At 43.6% G+C, this 19,396-nt stretch overlaps 1 protein-coding gene across 2 annotated transcripts in view; it reads right to left on the bottom strand.

The window, feature by feature from the left end:
* Aco1 (aconitase 1) overlaps positions 1 to 18,876 on the bottom strand; it is a 57,380-nt gene extending 38,504 nt beyond the window's left edge. The window contains exons 1-2 of one of the 2 annotated variants that reach the window (XM_028779190.1): positions 18,746 to 18,869; positions 9,572 to 9,760 (exon numbers count right to left, since the gene is read on the bottom strand). The gene's annotated coding sequence lies outside the window, so the exon portion shown is untranslated. Of the gene's footprint in view, positions 1 to 9,571; positions 9,761 to 18,745 lie in introns of both variants that reach the window. The other variant, XM_028779188.1, reaches the window with a different exon arrangement.
* Positions 18,877 to 19,396: the final 520 nt, after the last annotated feature.

Raw genomic sequence — 19,396 nt, forward strand, 5'->3', positions numbered from 1 at the left:
AGAATAGAATAGAATAGAATAGAATAGAATAGAATAGAATAGAATAGAATAGAATAGAATAGAATAGAATGGCATCGCTACAAAATGGGAAGATTGTGTTTAAGAAACTCTGCCATAACAGGCAGCACAGATTTCAGAAGCCCAAGTACCTTCCTTCTTACTTCAAAACCTTCCAACATTCTTCACAAACTTCATGTTGAAAAAGCAGGAATAAAAGATGCATCTCACATAAAATTGTGGGATTATTGATAGACCTTGAAGCTGGACTCATCTTTTAGCAGAAGCCAGGAGGCCATGCAGGTGAGTTTATACATCTCATGATCCTTCTGTCTCTGTCTCAGTAAAGCTACCACAACTGGTGAAACTGTATTGGAAGCAGGGACCCAAGAGCCTGTTTTCTGATACTGTTCTATGTGTTTCTAGTTTTTAAATTTCTGCAGCATTTTTAGTAAACTTGAATACAAGAGTTAGAAGTCTTTGACTTGCCTTGGCAGCTCATAGTAAACAGTGTGCTGACATCTGAGAATCTGCCCTCTGTGCTGTTTCCCACTTTCCTTTTGGGCTTCAGGTCAGGCTCCAACTCCTCACATATGTGTGCAGGGGACAGTTACCCTAGCTCAGAAAGACACTATTCCTAGGTCCTCCATACATATAAAAGGTGCTTTCATTTAACAACACAACTGAGAGCAAAACACACTAAGGTGGGACTTGCCCTTCCATGAATCTATTCTCCAGTATTTTTATTTACTTTTCTTTATGTGTACAAATGTTTGCCTGCACGTATAAATATATGTGTGCCATGTGTGTCTGCTGTCAGAGTGGATATTTGATCCCATGAAACTGGAATTAAGGACAGTTGTGAGCTGCCATGTAGATGCTAGGAAAGAAACCTAGGTCCTCAGCAAGAATAGCAAGCACTCTTCACCTCTAAGCCATACATCCAGGCCCGCCCTAATATTTTTAATTTAAGTATAACAACAGTATTTTCCCTGCTTCACCTCAAGGTTTATATGAGTAAATGTTATTTAGACAGTTGATACATTTACATATGTCAATGACCAATATGGCAGGATGCCATTACTGCACAGGATAGAATTGTTTGTGAGGATCCAAAATATGGGTGTCCATAATTGTTCACTAAGGTGGTATAATTCTTCACTAATCACACAACAGTCCCTCTGGGGACTGGTTGCCCCAGCACGAAGGCTTGGGTTTTATGTATCCTTTACTATCATTTATATTTTAAACTATGAGCACATACAAGTTTTTTAAAAAACTAGTTACACATTTTAAAAGAAGCAGCTGTCTGTGCATCAATCCAAAGTGCAGTGCAGAACTATGTGCCGACCCAAAACATCTTACATTTAAAATGACTGAAAACCTGGAGCTTTTGTGTACAGAGAAGATGCCATAAACCTAAGACTTTATAACTGAATTCACGTGACTGGGCACAAGTAAAACACAGGTGTGCTAATAAACAGTGTACAAGATTAGCTTTAGGGACACACACACACACACACACACACACACACACACAAACACAGAGTATATGGAATGTGAAGCATAAACAAATGATTTTCATATTGAGACTTCATTTTATCCCTGAGAGATATAATTGTGCACATGCAAATATTTCAAAAACCAAAAATAATCTGAAAGAATACTTGACACAGGGTCTGACTATGTAGCCCTGGCTGGCCTGTCACTGATCACGTAGCCAATGGTAGCTCTGCACTTATGCCAGCAACTCTCTTTTGCCCCCTGGGTGTAGGATTACCGCCAAGTGTCACTCTGTCCAGGTATAATGTAAAAATTGAAACACTTCTGCTCGGAAGCATTTTATGAATGAGTGCTCAGCCTAGACTAGGGAGCCTTGGGCAGAAGCAGTTAGGAGTCACTAGTACAACCAGACGCCCTGTCTTTTTTTTTTTTTTTTAAAATCTTATGTATGAGTCCACTGTCGCTGTCTTCAGACACACCAGAAGAGGGCATCAGACTCCATTATAGATGGTTGTGAGCCACCATGTGGTTTCTGGGAATTGAACTCAGGACCTTTGGAAGAGCAGACAGCACTCTTTACTGCTGAGCCATCTCTCCAGCCCCCAGATACCCTATCTTATATTGGATTTCTGTTGTGGTGACAAAACATTGACCAAAAACAATTTTTGTGGGGGAGAGGTGTATTTTATCTTCCAACTCTGGAGTCATGATCCACCATCGATGGAGGTCAGGGAAGGAATCTGAAGGAAAGGCTGATGCAGAGGACACAGACGAACACTGCTTATTGGCTTGATCCCTATGGATTGTTCAGCTTGCTCTTTTATACAGCCCAGGACCACCTGTCCACAGATGGCATCACCCACAGCAGCCTGGGCCCTCCACATCAAGTATTAATCAGGAAAATGCCCAGAGGTGTGCCTACACTACAGGCCAATCTGATAAAGGCATTTTCTTAATTGCGTGTCCCTCTTCCCAGATGTGGTGGTCTGAGTGAGAACATCCTCCAGAGGCTTAGATGCTTGAATACTTGTTCCACAGTTGGTAGCACTGTTTTAGGAAGTTGGCATTGCTGGAGAAAGTGTGTCACTGGGGAAAAGCTTTGAGATTTAAAAGTCACAGGCCATTCTCAGTCCCTCCCCAACCCCAACTCGATTTCTGCTTGTGGCTCAAGATGTAAGCTTCCAGATCCAGCAGCCATGTCTGTGCTGTCATCACAGACTCTTATCCCTCTGGAGCCTGAAGCCCAAGTAAACTCTTTTTCAGTAAGCTGTCCTGGTCATAGTGCTTTATCACAGCAAGAGAAAAGTAACTAAAGTAACATAGTAGATCACTCTAGAGTATGTCAAGCTGACAAAAAACTAACCAGCACACACCAAGGTACCTGCGCATGAAGAGGAGGCTGCACTGGGCAGTGACTTAAGTTTTTGTTGTTGTTTGTTTGTTTGTTGTTTGTTTTTGACAGGGTCTCAATGTGTACCTCTTGCTGCCTGGAACTTGGTATTCGATAAGCCTGGCTTTGAACTCACGGATATACTTGTCTCTGCCTCCTAAGAGCTGGAGTTAAAGGAGACGTGCACCAGCATGCCCAGCCTTATGGTTTTCTCTTGTGAAGTGAGAGTGCACAAGGTGAAGCATCACACAAATGCAAGAGACTTGTAAGTGTGCCTTGTAAGTGTGCCTTGTAAGTGTGCCTTGCAAGTGGGGAACCAACCAAGTCTAAAATAACCATCAATAGTCTTTAATAAGAAACATCAAAACTTGTCTACCTAAGTAGTCGGTAAATCTTTGGGCTCATGAAGCTGAGATTCATCCATTTGAAGAAGGCATCTGTTTACAAACGCCACATTGCTACATCCTTTGGATTTGCCACCCATGTTTTAGGCCCCAGGCTCAAATTTTCCACCCCATATGATAACAACTGCAACTATAAACCTGTTGTTTTTCCTGTCTAGAAAAAAAAAAAGATTGACTGGAGAACATCTGCAGCCAGAGGAAGTGTGGGAAATGTTCAAAGGACTGAGCAAACCTGTCACTCACTTCTTCAGATAATTCTGAATTGTTTCTATCTCTATTATGTCTTAAAGGTGCTAGGCCTGGAATCAACCAAAAATGTGCAATTAAATCAATTGCTCCCCTGTACCTGTGTCTACTGCTGTTCAGTGTGGGCCAATCAGCTGATCCCCTTAGCACTGCTCTCGGATGCCTGGGTGTAACACTAGTCCTCATGTGACTCCAGCTACTCCCACTAGCCTGCAGAAACATGTCCTAGCTTAGGATGGATGCAGTGCCCAATTTGGCTCCTATAGAAACTGGCTTGTATCAAGAGTTCTTACTGCCTCCCTTTTCCTTGGGAAGTTGGTAACTCTAACAGTATCATGGCCACAAAGCAACCCCTACCTGTAGATGTTAGAGGAGAAAGGCAGCACTTTCTACTCACTGAGCACCAAGCTGAAAAACTCTGAGCTTCTCAAATAGTCTGTATGGGATCATGTAACTGTACATAGCAGTGGGTAGGAACAATTTAATGCAACTACTAAAAATCAACTCAAAATCAAATGGGTAATGATTCTGAGATGGTTCTGGGAGTGTTCACCATAATGCTCCAAGCGACATCTCTGCATCCTTGCCTCTGAGTACACATGTGCACACAGTACTGCATGTCACCACAGCATACAACCCCAACCAATGTGCCCAGCACCTCAGCTCAGATTCAAGACTACTGTATATTATGGTCTGCAGTCAAAGTTTTCTGTTCTCATAGAGTGATTTAATTATGGAAAACAAAAACTTTTAACGTTTCTTACTATCATTCTTGTACGTACCAAATTAGTGTATCTTTGAGTTGTATTGTATTAAAATGTTTGGTTTTTAAAAAGTGCAACTTGATTGCTAACTTGAGTTTCATTAAAAAAAAATCATTAAATGAATCTCACACTAGGATTTTAGCAGAGTTTCTATCAGTTTTGAAATGTCCCTAAGTATGCATTTGCTGTACTGTATATTCATCTGAAGCAGCATTCTCAGCATTGATGGTTATAAAATCTGGTTACCAATCAGCTTCAACCCTACAGTATCAAATATTCAGCCAAGATTTAACTCTTCATAGAAAACAAGCATATTCATCCCATTAGTAACTAAACTTGCTTTTTCCTTAATAGATACTAAAATTATATGTGTGAATATATATTGTAATTAACACATATCACACACTTATACAAATACATTTCCTTATATTTATTTTAGTAAATACTTGGAGTCTATGCCTTTTCCTATACCTATACCTAAGGTCATGCAAAAATCCCTCAAGCAAAAAGGGATGAGGAGGGAGAGATGTGTAAGGCTGCCCTTGTGCTGTCTTCTGCAGTCCTGGTGAGAACTCCACCAATGTAGCACATCAGCAATCCTACTTCAAGTCTGTGGGAACAGCAGCTCCGAGGGATGCTACAACGTATCTATCCTAGGATGAGGTTTGAACCCTGGTTGTTCCGATTGCCCCACTCCTGCTGTGGAAGTAATGCTGGCCCAACCAGGCTACCCACTTGCCCCTAGCTGAAGATAGCGACCAGCAATCTCCAAGGATTCTCCATGCTCAGTATGGCATGGCAGAATAAGTCTTTCCTCTAGCACCTCTTCTGAGTCATGCCTTAACACATTCCCTACTCATCTTTACTGAGCCACAAGTCAAAAACAATAGTAGCTGTCTTAGAGCAACTAAAGACTAGTTTTGCTTGGAAGTTGGGAAATAATTCCTCTTCATAAATCTGGAGGACTCAAGAATCTAAGGGTACTCCAAGGCTCCACCTACATTATCGCTCTTGGTGCAAACCTCCAAACAGGAGGTCCCAGTGATTTGGTAATTCCACCAGAAATCCCCAAATGACCACATTTCAATGAGGAAGTGAGGGAAAAGGCCTTTGGCTTGGGAATAGGTCCAGATCTAGCACAGACCCTAGGCATGGTCAATGCCTTCTAGGTCAGCTCCCTTCACTGGTCAAACTCTAACCCATTATTAACCCTCAAGTACTGCCATAGTCCCCAAAACTCCAAAACTACCCTAAGGGCTGCAGCTTTGTCCAGGATGCCCACCAATTGGCTAGGGGCCCCTACCTACTTTTAAGTAAACACAGGCTCCAGTTTTTCTCTCTGTGCTTTCTCCCCTGTGGTTTTGTTCTGGCCTCTTTCCTCTGTTTTACTTATCTCTTCTGCATATAGGAACACTGTAAGACAGGAATGGGCCCAGAGAGTGAACTGGATTTGGGGACGAGGCCAGCACATTATTCTGGTTTCTTCTATGGGTAAGTGGGAAGAGTCAGCATGCATGGCAGTATGTTTTAGGCTGCTGCCTTTTCTGTTTCACAGAATGCAATGATATTAGAGGCAGGAGGAAAAGCAAACAAGTAAAAAGAACAAGAGAAAATAAGAAAGACTGGACAATTCCTAAAGAGCAAAGCTAAAGCAATCATTCAGAGCCTGCCCTCCTTGGAGGCTTAGCTGAATACTCGGGGCTCTGGAATACTCACCTCTGGACACTGAGTCAAGTAAAAGCATAAGAGGTCTTCTATAGGAGGATTTTTAATAAATGGATGTCTTCATTAAGGGGGAAACCCTTCTGTACCTATCTCCTGGAAGTAAAATTAATTATTTGGTAGGATAGTGGCTCAAAGCTAACCTACTGTGAAGTGATAGCTACATGAACTGTATGTCAGAATTCTCACAGTACACTGCATGGGAGAGTGCAGGGTACAAACACTGAGTTTTTAGAGGAAATCACAAAATAAAGAAACAAATGCCTAAATATCAGGCACAAATATCCTAATCTGAGGTAGACACACCAAGGTGAAGCCATGCAGATGAGGAGTTCTGAGTTCTCCATGGTCTTGCTGTAACTGCCCTGCGGCCTCCATGTGGGATGCCTGTGGAGATCTGGAGCCTTCACTTTTACATCTCCAGCACCAAGTTAACCTGCATCACACCTAGGCTCACCCCGACCCTGGCTGTTTGCAAATATCTCCAAACAATGCTTCACCTCTGTACACAAGAGTTTAGAGGCCCCTAATCCACTTAATAAACCATCGGCTGACGGTTCCTAGAAGCAGGACAGCTAGGTGAAAGGATTTTACATCTCTGTTTTCCCCAAGCATCCTGGAAAGGTTGTATTAATGTTCTTTCTTGCCAGCGGTGAACAGAGGTGCACAGACCAGGCAAGATAATTTGTTCTTATATTTTGCCAAGTTTGGAGATAAGAAGCAATCTTTATATTTCCTTAACAGCTAATAAAAAATATTTCCGATTTGTCTGTTAGATATGTGAACTTCTTCATTTGTAAACTGCTTGTCTGCCAGTAAGGTCAAATTGGGTTACAGACAAACTGAGATGGCCTTTGGTGACCAAATGTTCTCATCTCCAAGGAATGTGACTGAGATATTAATATTGATAAGAGTCAGTGCTGTAAGCCGAGGGAATGGGACAACACTTGCTCTGAGCCTGAATTTGAGACTCAGACTCTGGATTCCCCCTTACATAAACAAAGCTCTAAAATGTGTTGCACAATTAGCTCTGTGCTTGCACAATTGAGAGCCTCACTGCCTACAACATCAAGAAAAGAGGCTCATTGGTTTAACCGTGAGTAAAACTCCCATCTAGGCCAAGGTGCTGTGCTATGTGTGGTCCCAGACTAAAGTTCCACATCCAAGCAGCAATCTTACAAGTTTTTTTTTTTTTTTCTTGCAAAAGAAAAGCTGAGTATTGCTTTTGAATGGATGCCAAACCATCACCTTTGCTTGAAAGGCATGTTGAGCCATATTCTAAGTAGCATCAGGACCAAAGGGTGCATGCTGGTTTTGTCCACCAGACATATTTGTTTGAAGCAATGGTCAGGGTAAACAAAACAAACAAACAAACAAACAAACAAACAGGCTGCATCTTCTCAATTGAACTTCAGCCTATAGTTTTACTAGGCCTATGTCACACCTCACTATCAGAATTGAATCCTGTCAAGCTGCCTTATGTTAAAGAGTCCCTACAGACAACACTACCCTTGCATCCTCAGAGGAGGAAGCAGAGGAGTGATCCTGCACAACAGAGCCCCATTGGTAGTGGGGTGAGTGCAGAGTTTGTAGTCACATTTAGGGTTTACTTCAGTTCACTAGAAAGACAGCTACGCTATGTTCCATTTTTTCTATTTAAAGAGAAATTAATTGGTCCTATTCCCAAACTGACTAGTGTGTAAACACTATGCTACTTATAAACAACTTTTATATATATATATAAAGCAAGGATGTCTATGTAAGCATAAACTCCGAGGTCAGATGTCTCCAAGAAGGCAGAACCATCACGTCTTGTCCCCAGTGCTAGGAAGGCTTTGGTGCCCGTGTGCTGTGGGTGCATGTGGGAAATGGATTTTCTCAGAAATAGGGTAACTCTGATCCTTCCAGTTACTTGTAAAAGCTATTTCAAGCAAATGAAAACCTCTTAACTTATAACTAAAAGCTAGAGTCTTGTGTGTGGCATTTGTAACTAAATGACTTACTGGAGAAGCCAGTACAATTACTTGGGGAGAGACTAGAAGACCATGGTGGCACAGACAAGGCCTTGGCCGAAGCAGTGACTCTGTGGCAGTCAGCTCTGGGGCAGGACAGCTGGCTCAGTGGTTAGGTAGGAGTGCTGACTGTTCTTCCAGGGGATCTGACTTTGATTCCCAGCACCCATGTCTTGAAACCACATCCAACTCCAGCTCCAGATGTTATTCCTGCTTCTGGCTTCTGCAAGCACTACATCCATGCTTGCGTGCACACGTGCGTGCATGCGCGTACACACACACACACACAAATCTTAAAAAAAAATTAAAGGTGGTATATACCTCTAATCCCAGACCTTGGGAGGCAGAGGCAGGTGGATCTATGAGTTCAAGACTAGTCTAATCTACAGAGTGAGTTACAGGACAGCTGGAGCTACATAGTGAGGCCATGTCACAAAAGAACCAAACCAAACCAAATCAACCAAAACCAAACCAAGCCAAGCCAAGCCAAGCCAAGCCAAGCCAAGCCAAACCAAACCAAACCAAACCAAACCAAACCAACTCAACCCAACCCAACCCAACCCAACCCAACCCAACCCAACCCAACCAAACCAAACAAAACAAGCTGAAACAATGAAGCAGTCGCCAGCTCTGGCTGCACCTTTTCTGGAGCACTGAGTGCATGCTACACACATGACCCTCTCAGAGAGCCTGTGCCAGGCTGCCTCTTCTTGGTACATTTGGATGTTATTATTCGTCTATTTCTTTTCTGTCTTCTGTCCTACCCTAGGTAACTGACCAGAGTAGGCCATATATTTCTAGGGTTTTAAATGGATGTTAAGTAATTAGTTTTCATGTAGGCATCCGACATTTCTGTGCTCCGCTTTCACAATGTACAAAATAAGGTAGACTGCGGACCTAAGGTAAGGCTGGACAATGGTCTATAAAGTCCTCTAGAAACAATTTCTGACTCGTGCATTCAATAGACACTTATATTAATTGATTCAGAAACTGGTAGGTTCCAGGGGGACACCAGCAAAGAGACAGAGACAAAGCTCCTGCCACTTATAGGCCAGTACACACACAGTAAACAAGTAAGTGTACACATCGAATGTGGGGTGGGGACCCTGCTCTTTGTAAACTAGAGCAAGGACAATAGGAAGCTCAGGGGCAATGGGAAGGAGGGTCAGGTGACCAAAGGTCCCTCACTGAAGCCACCTAGCAGAGAACTGAAGGGCACAGCTCCTACACGTAATTCTCAGTCAAGGTATGAGCAATCTGCAAGAGGGTGAGATCCCACGCAAAGGCCCTGTGGTAGAGGCCTGCAGGTGAGGCAAGGATCAGAGGGAAAACACCAAGCTGGGAATGTAACAGGCTACTTGGGGCTTTTCAGCCACTGGAGGGGCTTTATAAAGATGGTTATACCTTCCTGGCTGACCATCTGGTTTAAATTACAGGCTTTCAACAAAACAGTTTGTTAAAACTAATGAGACATGAACTCAGTAGATAAATGTTAGATTATAATTTAAGATGTGGTTTCTTTCTGAGTCTAACCTTTGTTTCTCTTTAGTTCACTGGAAATTCTGGGTACACATCACAGAAATGGCCATGCAGCACTTAGCAGATGTCTACAGGCTCTGTAAATGTGGTCGTGATCTGGGGGACACGGGCAGGTCACAGAAATGCTTGACAACTTCTCTCCTTTTTGAAATTTCCCAGTCCTGAAGGGGGCAGTGTCTGTACCTGTATCTCAAAGACAAAGAATGAACCCAATTAACTCATTTTAAGTTAGCTGAAGCAAATCAAGACAACAGAAGACTCATTTTTATTTTTGTATTACTGGGAGGTTAATTGAAACAGTTTCTCAAAATGTTGCTGAATTTCAGCATTTATAGATTCCGTAGACATCTAGGAAAAATAGGCACAGGGCACAGAACACTAGTCCAGAAAGCAGAGCTGCTGAGGTAGAGGTCGGGCTCTAGGCCAGCCTGTCTCATTCTCTGCTTGGGAAGGTAATCCTCAATTCCTTTGGGTATGTGTGTCTTCACTCTGTAGTTTCTTATGGTCATTAGTGAGCTTAGGAAGTTTTGCCTGCAGAGACCCCAACAGCATTCTCTGCACCTACGTTGTGAGTGTGCATGAATGTGAGTGTGTGAATGGGTGTGTGACTGTGTATGTGTGAGGGTGAGTGAATGTGTGTTTTCTCAGATGATGCAATGAGGTAAGAGCCATACCCAATCTGTGTGAATACACAGCTTGGGCTGAGCTCAGAGCATTTCTGTCTCTGTTCTAACTGTCTCTAGGTCCAGGCCTGGAAGCTTCTAGCCTCCATACAACCTAATCTTCCAAGTTGACTGACTCAATCTAGTTTCTCTCGGCTCTCACTCAATTTCTCTGCTTGGCCTCATACTAACTTTGGCAATACATTCTAATCTGTCTGGCTCCTTCTTACTCTCTGTTTTCACCTGTGTCTAGCCTGCTCTGTCACCTGTCTTTGTAAGATGGTCTGGTTAACACTGCCACATCTTCTCTCTGTGCTTCCCCTACCTGTCAAATCTTTTCTCTGATTCATCAGTTTGTCTGCCACTCAACTTAGACATCACTTTCAAACATGGGTGCTTCCTTCTACAAACTAATCATACCTTTACTGTTAGGGATTAAAGGTGTATACTGTGTGTCTGTAGTCCAGAAAGATCATACTGTAATCCAGAGTGTGTCTGCAATCCAGTCAGATTACATAGTCCTAGAAAGTCTATGAATGTGATCCTTTGCTAAAGAAGTCATGTTGTTGTTGTTGTTGTTCTGAGACTGGGTCTTCATGCTACTCTGGCCTTTTACTCTCAATCCTCTTGCCTCAGTTTCCCAAGTGCTAGAATTTGAGGCATATGTGCCACCATTCCCAGCTTGCATATAAGTTTGGAGGAAGAGCAGAGGGCAGTGTTACATAGCAGGAACAGCTCAGACTCATTTTTTTTTTTTTAAAGAAACCTGAATGATCTCTTCAAGCCCCTGAATTTACATGGGGATGAACTTTTGACTTAAATTTTAGAACTGAGAAAGGATGTCACCACAAAAGGCTGCATGTATAGCCTCCAGGGACCTCCCAGGGCCACTTTTACCTTGGCATTCACCAGGTTTTGGAGGTCCAAGGTGGTCTAGTCAGGGTCTCAGAACTGTTAGGACTCAGAGAAAATAACCAGGCTAAATGAAGTTCCTGGAAGCTCACGTATACAAACCGGTCGCAATGATTTCCCTCAAGAACAGCAAAAGCCTGCAGGACCTGAGGCTCCTCTCTCTGCCCAGCATGCTCCTGCCCCACAGCAGGGCATCATCACAGCCAGGCAGTCGGATACTCTAAAGCCACTGGCAGACGTGCTGAGATGGGGAGTGCAATGCACAATGCAGTCCCTCCAACTCTTAGGCAATAACGCTCTAGTTCCAGTTCAGTGAATACATGTGGCATGGCTTACACACGTGACTCCCACTTCATTAGGACAGAGATATGACAAGTAATAGAGTGATATTAAGTCTTGGTATCTGTGCCTCTTTGGACTGTCCAAGGAAGGAATATCAAACCTGCAGCCTGTGGGCTACATGTGTCTTAGGATAACGTGACCCAATATATTTGGAGATAAACACCACTTATACTACAATGTCTCCTGATATGAGAGAGGGAACTGATGGGATCCACTCATGCATTTGCTGAGGCCCAGAGGTGGGTGGGGTCGGACCAAAACTGGGAAGCACAGTAACAGCATTATAGACAAGAAGCAGCTACTGCTCAAGGATATGTGGGTTGTCACTGTAGTGCCAGGCACCTCAAAGTGCTGATAAATCTTTAAGTGACTCATTCACAAGGTGCCACTGCTTTATTTTATAGGTGACAAGACAGTCAGAAGGGTTAGGTCACCAGCTGAGGCTTCTGGGTGGTAACCTAGCTAGGAGTTAATCTCAGGCCTCCCTTGCCACAGACAACTCCTGCACCCAGGATGCAGCCTCTCAGCTATAGGCAGAGTCATTTCACATACAAATATCCAAACTAAATAGTGTTTGAAAAAAATTAAGCTCACAAATAATCTTCAAATCTAAAGCATCTATGTGAGGACCAGATAGCCTCAAGCTCCCTGAAATGTCCTTAATTTTGGGCAACTTTGAAAGGATGGGCTGATATGAATAGTAAAGGCAACAGCAGCATGAAGGCTACTGATTCCTTATCTTTGCTAATGCAGGAAACAACATCCTGAGTCTCAAGGCTGGAGAACGGAACCCAGACTCTCATCTTCCTTACATCTCCCTGGTACAGCTCTCAAACACGGCAGATTCTTGGTAGTTCCTGACCAAGTCTACTGGCTGCTCTTCTCATCAAAGTAGTGAATCATGTAGGAGACCAACTTAGAATGGTGCATCTTCATGAACCATGTAACCTGTAATCTGTTCTGTAATTCTATCACAGAGTGCTTGGAGAAACTCTTAAAAGCAAAGTCTAAGAAACTGCTGGCTCAGTGAATTGGATGTCATAATGTGGTTAATAAAGAATCCAGTGGAAAGAACCAGTGCTGAGTTGCTCTGACACACAGTGCTTAGCAATGTGGTTTCATGTCCTTGCAAGTTTGTAACATTTAATTCCCAATTCTTTGGTTTATAATCTGCACTTTAGTTTGACTGCCCCTTAGGGCGACAGACAAGAATTTCTTCTATCTTCTTGACGAAGATTAAAGAAATATCACTTTGTTTCTTAGCAGATTTAAAGTCACAGTACCTGTCTTTACATCTCTGCCCGTATTACAAGGAATACCAGGATAACTGAATGAGTTAACACACTAAGCAATGTACATTCTGGGAGCTCTATGACATGAGCTACAGTAACTGACGAGATTATTACTAAATTACTGCATGAAGCCTGGCAGGCTAGAAAAGTAACCTATTCCTCTTCCTAAAGATTTAAATCTATACTTTAAAACACAATTATTAAACAGAGCCATGAAACACTCTCATCCAAAAAAAGGGATCCAATAAGAAATGGATTTTTAAATATTCTTCCTGGAATGAGAAGAATCATAGCATCGTAAGATTAGACAAATCTAAAGGCTCCAGATACAGAAGGTATTAAAACAAAACAAAACAAAAACAAAAAAAAACCAAGCAAAGCAAATAACTGGTCCAACACAACTTTATAAGACTTTCAAAAATCTATGCAAATGAGAGAAACTTTACTCAGCCATAGGTAATGTCTGAAAATGTCTCTTTCACACTCGCTTTATTCCTCCATTGATTCTTTTTAGTATATTTTTATTTAATGCATATGAGTAGTTTTGCCTGCATGTATGCATGTGCACTGTTTGGGTGCCTGGTACAGGTGGAGAGGCCACAAGGTGGCACTGGATCCCCTGAAACTGGAGTTACATACAGATGGTTGTGAGCTATCATTTGGGTGCTGAGACCAGAAGCCAGGTCCTTTGGAAGATCAGCTAGTGCTCTTAAACTGATGAGCCATCTATCCAGCCCCCCTCCAGTGAGTCTTCTCAGCTTGGCATGCATTTCTTGAGGATCTTCTTTGCAGTAATTACTAGGTACCACAGGAGAAAAGAAGATAAAAAGACACACCTTTAAGACAAAGATTACAACCTAACAGAAAAGACTGACATAAGCACACATTTAATTACAGTACAATAAGGGCCAGAAGGAAGATTGGCAATAAAACCAGCCACAACTGGGGTCGGAGGAAGGCTTTAGGAAGAGGGAAGAGCAAAGGCTGGGAGGGATTCAAGGCTCACAGAGGCTCCACCTTGCTCACATGAGGCAACTGAAAGACAGACAGACAAACAAACAAGAAAAGCACCACAAAGAAAGGTGTCTGTTCTTGTTGTTAATTTAAGTAGCTGAACATGAAGATGACAACTCCTGGGATGGGGAGAAGGTGAGGAGGGAGGAAGAAGGGTACAGATGAAATGAGACTGGTCACTAGGGACTGGTCACTAGGGACTGATCACTAGGGAATGTTCAGACTGTAGAAGCCAGATCACCCTCTTCTCCATGTCCCTGTGTGCCCCTAATTTCTTATTAAAATAGTTCAAAATGAGACATCAAACAGAAAACCAGAGATAGACGGGGTGGGGGTGGGGAAGCACCCAAAGGGGGAGGGAGGCACCCAAAGGATCCAGGAAGATGGTCAGCTGATGGCACTAACCCTATAAGGAACCTTCTAAGCTCCCAATCAAGTGGACAAAGGGTCACAGCTGACTCCAGGGGGGAAGTCGGCCCAGCACAGCTGACTCCAGAGGCCAGTGCATCTGTTTTTAGTTCCCCATGTCTTGTTCTCTCCTCTCTTCTCTCCACTGGGAAAAAGACCTGCAAGGCTGTGCTGCCTGGTGGTAACTCAGGGTAAGAATGGAGCAACTGTTTCCTCCGCTAATTACTTGTAAAACAACTGCAACTGCAGTGATTAGCTTTTATCACAAGCAAATTTAGAATGTATTTTTGCTGCAAAGCTCTAAGAAGCAAGGTTGAGGAAAATCCAAAACCCACATTAACCCCATCACAAGAAATCCACTCATTACTGTGATAAACCCAGTTTATTCATCCAGGTGAACACACACACACACACACACACACACACGTACATAACCATGAGCATACACTCTTTCCTCAAAAACAGAGATCACAGGAAAATACTCATTTTAGACTTTTTATCTTAAAAACTATATACCAGATCTTTGTAATACATGTGCAATGGTTTGCACAAGGGCCCATCAACAAACATTTTGCTTTTAGAACTTTTAACCTCTGGTAAGAATTTAAGTCAAACAGTAGAAATATATACTGAAGTTTTGACTTGAGAGGGTTTGCTCTGAATATTTCGAGTTAATATATACTAGTATTACACATACTCATTCTGAAATGTGCCATGACAATGTCACTTGCTGTGGTGGTTTGAAGAAGAATGCCCTCCACGGTCTCATATATTTGGATGCTTGGTCATCAGGGAGTCACACTACTTGAGAAGGATTAGGAGGTATTGCCTCGTTGGAGGAAGTGGGGGTGGGTGGGCTTTGAGCTTCTCCTCTTCTTGCTGTCTGAGGATCTGCATGTAGATCAAGCACCATGCCTGCCTTCATGCCACCGCATTCCTGGTTATGATAACAAGGGACTAAACCTCTGAAACTGAGCAAGCCCCAATTAAATGCTTCCTTTTCTAAGAGTTGCCATGGTCATGATGTCTCGTCACAGCAACAGAACACTAAGACACTTACTTTATTTAGGGGGTGTGATGTAGGAGCATTCTTACCAAAAAATCACCCCATCTCCCTTTAAAGGCATAGGCTGCAAAAAAAGATTTACTTTTTTGCTTTAAGTTGCGAAACAACACATGAATCTGACAGGACAGATGATGTTCTTATATTACAAACACTAGGAAGGCTCCTGACTTGGTTTCACCCTACTCTCCTTCTCAGAAATAGCAACTGTTAATAGTTTAGTGTTTGTTTTCCATTTCTGAGGCTACTTTAAATTCCTGGGTGTGAGATCACATAGGAATACAACTGACATATGTAAACAGGTAACAAATATGCACATACCTACAGTATGTGTAAAACATGTATCTATAACACATACAATAAATATTATACACATATATAAGGAAGATTTGTCCCTGCCCCTGAAGTTAGGATGGCTGTTAGAGACGCTGCCCTTTGGTGCCTACAGTTAAAGTTTACACTACATTAGAAGGCAGGTCCATCTATCCCAGTATAAATGTGAGATGGCTCCAGAGGCTGGGAATAAGGATTCCCACTCACTGAGCATGCCATGGAGTCCTTCTGTGAACAGCCTACTTTGCATTCCTCTATGATTGACTCTAAGTCCTCTGTAGCTTCAACTTCCACACACATCCATCTTGGAGATTCTAGACCCAGAATTCCTGAAGAATCTCCTTTTTCTACACAGAAGATATTTTTGAAACAGGGTTCCCCTTTATATTCTAGTATAAGGGTTTGTAAACTATGGCCCAGTACCTGTTTTGTAAATAAAGTTTTATTTGAACACAGATATGCTCTTCTACTTATATATTGCCATGGCTTCTTTCATACAGTAGCAGCAATAGAACTGTAAGGTTGTGGTTTTTGCTGTCTTGTTTATCTCACACACACAAAAAATGTTAATCAATATTAGTATATTTTAAATATAGCCTCCCCCACCCCATCTATCAAAAAATTTGAAAGACTTGAATAAAACACCCCATACCTAGTACCTAGGCCAAGGGGTCTGGTTTTGCTCCCCACCACCAAAAAAAAAAAAAAAAAGAAAAAAGAAAAAGAAAGAAAAGAAAGAAGAAAAGAGAAAAGAAACCAAACAAATTAAATGCACCTTGGCTCCAACAACAGCAGCAGTGTGCTGGTAAATGTTGAGCAATTTGTTCCCGGGTAGAAAAAGCTCATACATATATGGAGTGCTGGATGATTTCCATGGTGTAAATAGTCCCATTATGGCCTATTTCAAGCTACAGAAATGTAACACCGCTGAACCCAGAGTTGAGAAGAAATACGCACAAGCACTAGCTTAAATCTCTCTCAGGAAACCATGGGTGCTTGAGACACCTACAACAACAGCCTAGTTGTAAAGTCAGAGACACTACTAAGGTTCTGAGAGACCAAGTAACCTCCACGAGGCTAGGCCAAGAACAGACACAGGTTGGAAGGGATTTTCCAATCCAGACTCTAGCTACCTCATGAAGAAGTGTCCCCTCCTAGAAGACAGAAGACTGGCAGAAACAAGACAATGTTGTTTGTCAGGCACATGGGAATAAATACCATTTATTTTAATTGTCATTGTCACATGTAGGCCTCTGGTTTCCTTTCCATGTACTTTTGATGCACACTTTACTAGCAGGTATTGCTTTCTTACATGACCCTGTTTCACGTACGCGTAGAAACAGGAAATGATCTCAACTGAACGTTACCTATGCTCTTGATTGTAAATTCCAGACAGGCCCTTTGTCTTTTAAAATCATTAATTTCCCAAGGTCCAGAAGAGTTAGGGTGAGATAAATATCTACTCAGAGGATGAAAAGGGAGGCTCCAGCATCAATGTGAAGTCTCATACCAGAACACCAGTGCTCAGAGTTTAGATGCCAGTCCCCCTCTCCCCAGCTGTGGGAGCAAGAGCACGTGCACAGATCATTTCTAATGTATCATCCAAAGTGCCTAAGCTGCTCAAGCAGAACACAATAGCCTCTTTGGGTAGAGAATAAAGAAATTTGTTTGCTCTTAGATATATATTTTTGATAATATGTATATAACTTCTATCTCAAGTTTGTATAGATAGCATCAAACAAAGGAAAAAAAAATCTAATGCAGGATTCCATCTATCACACACTGACAGACTGGGCAATTGCTTTCTATTGGCAGAAGGAGGACTACACACAGTGCTCACCAGGAATGTGGAGGTGACAGAATTCAGAGACTAGGACAAGTATTTCAACAAATCCAAGGCTAGAAACAACAAACAGAGCTGAACATAGGGGAAAGAAGGCAAAAACATGCTACCTGATACTTTAAAGATGACCTCTCAACTACTTGGTAATCCTACAGCAACCCCTACACATTTGGCACGGTCTGCTCATACATACCTCCCGGAAACCACCGGTCTGGTTTGCTACATCAATGCAGCAACCCGATGCTTGCATGGAAATGGATGGTTTACATAAAAACAACCAAGGCACACATGAATGTCGCTGAGTTTGCAGAAGCCCAGGGTCACCACCAGCTGTGGGGATCTCCGTACTCAGTTCTAAAGTGAGGTCCAGAGTGCTCCTGAGTATCAGAGGTTAACTCGCTCCACGGTGCTGGGTGGAAGAACCATAAACAAAGTGGCAAACCCAGTGAACTATGCCTCCTAAGCACTGGCTACTTCAGTGGTTCTAAAGTATGCTGCAGAGAAACACCGGTGCAGGTATTAGGGCAGTCAAAACCACCTCTAAACAATACAATGTTACACTTTCACGAATATACTTAAAGTCTTAGGAAGCTACATGAGATGTCTTACAGCAACCGGCTGAGTGTCTTCTAAGCAGAGATTTGCAGAAAGGTTAAGCAATAACAGTGTTTTGGAAAATACAAGATTTTTTAAAAAAATGTTATGTTAAATTGGTCTATTCTGAATTATTCAGTAAATTAAGTGTCTCTACGTTGTATTTATACGCGGCAAAAATCTATAGGTAAAATCCATATAACAAAGGTTCTTTAGGCGCGCAGCAGGTCCTAAATCCAAAAGTTCGGCAACTTCTGCTTGGAGGCTGTCATGCTTGCTGCAGGGAGATGTGCGGTGCTAGTGCTCTGGTCTGGCCGAGTAGTACAGTCCCGTTCTCCTTGGGTTCCTTAATAAATCACCTTGGACTCTATGCCCAACCCTTCCACTGAGAGATCTCTCAACCTCATCCCACCTGCCTTGGCCCCGTGTTGGGGACTCCAATCTGCGGGGCACAATTGCTCTTTTCTATCCTGTGGGCCGGGCCTGGCAGACTGACACCCGGACGGTGCGGCCCTCACACCAAGGCGAGAACTCCCGGGGCGCCGAGTAGAGCCACTCCCAATCTAAAGCGACGCAGGCTGGGAAACAAGCGGAGAGGTCACCCCATGAGCCAGCTCCACCTCCTCTCCCCAGCTCGCCCCGTGTCCCCGGCTCTGCACCGTGGGAAAGGACTGCACGGACGCCCCGGGGCCGCGTGGTACTCACCGCTCACAGTGGGGCTCCACGAGCACACAGGCGGGTGCTACCAAGGACCCAGGCCGACTCCGCGCTCCTCCCACTGAGCGGTCCTCCGGACGCTCGGGCAGCGAGGCGGGACCCGTGGGAGAGGGGGCCGGAACCAGCTGCTGCAGGAGAGGGGCGGGGCCTAGGCCTCACTACGCCCCCCGAGGGGCGGAGCCTGGGCACCTCCTCCCTTCTGAAGCTGCAGGCTATGGCTGAAGCTGGCAGTCTGATCGGGGTACGCCCTCCCTTCGGAACCTTCCGATCTTGGGAGACGGGCGGAGTCTAGGGCCTATTACGCCCCAAGGCCCAGATCTGACTTGAGGTTGCGGCCAAGGGGCAGAGCTTGGGAACACCTCTTTTTTCCAGAGCCTGAAGGCAGGCCATACCGAGGGACGAATCCCAGGTCTCCTACATGGCCAACCTAGAGGTCTTACGTTGTGGGGGTGGGCACCGTCCCACCCCTAGATCCAGAAAATTTTGGCCACGGGCGGGGGCGTGGTCTAGGACGAGCTCCACCGCTCTGTGTGCCGCCCAGGCCCGAAGGCCCGATGCTGAAGGCCATTGATCTTCGTGGCCCCACCCCATAGGCGGGAGAAACTGAGCCCCTGCATCTGGCTTTGTTAGTGGCTCAGC

Source organism: Grammomys surdaster, unplaced genomic scaffold, assembly GCF_004785775.1.
Source record: "Grammomys surdaster isolate TR1022 unplaced genomic scaffold, NIH_TR_1.0 347, whole genome shotgun sequence".
Lineage (NCBI taxonomy): Eukaryota > Metazoa > Chordata > Mammalia > Rodentia > Muridae > Grammomys > Grammomys surdaster.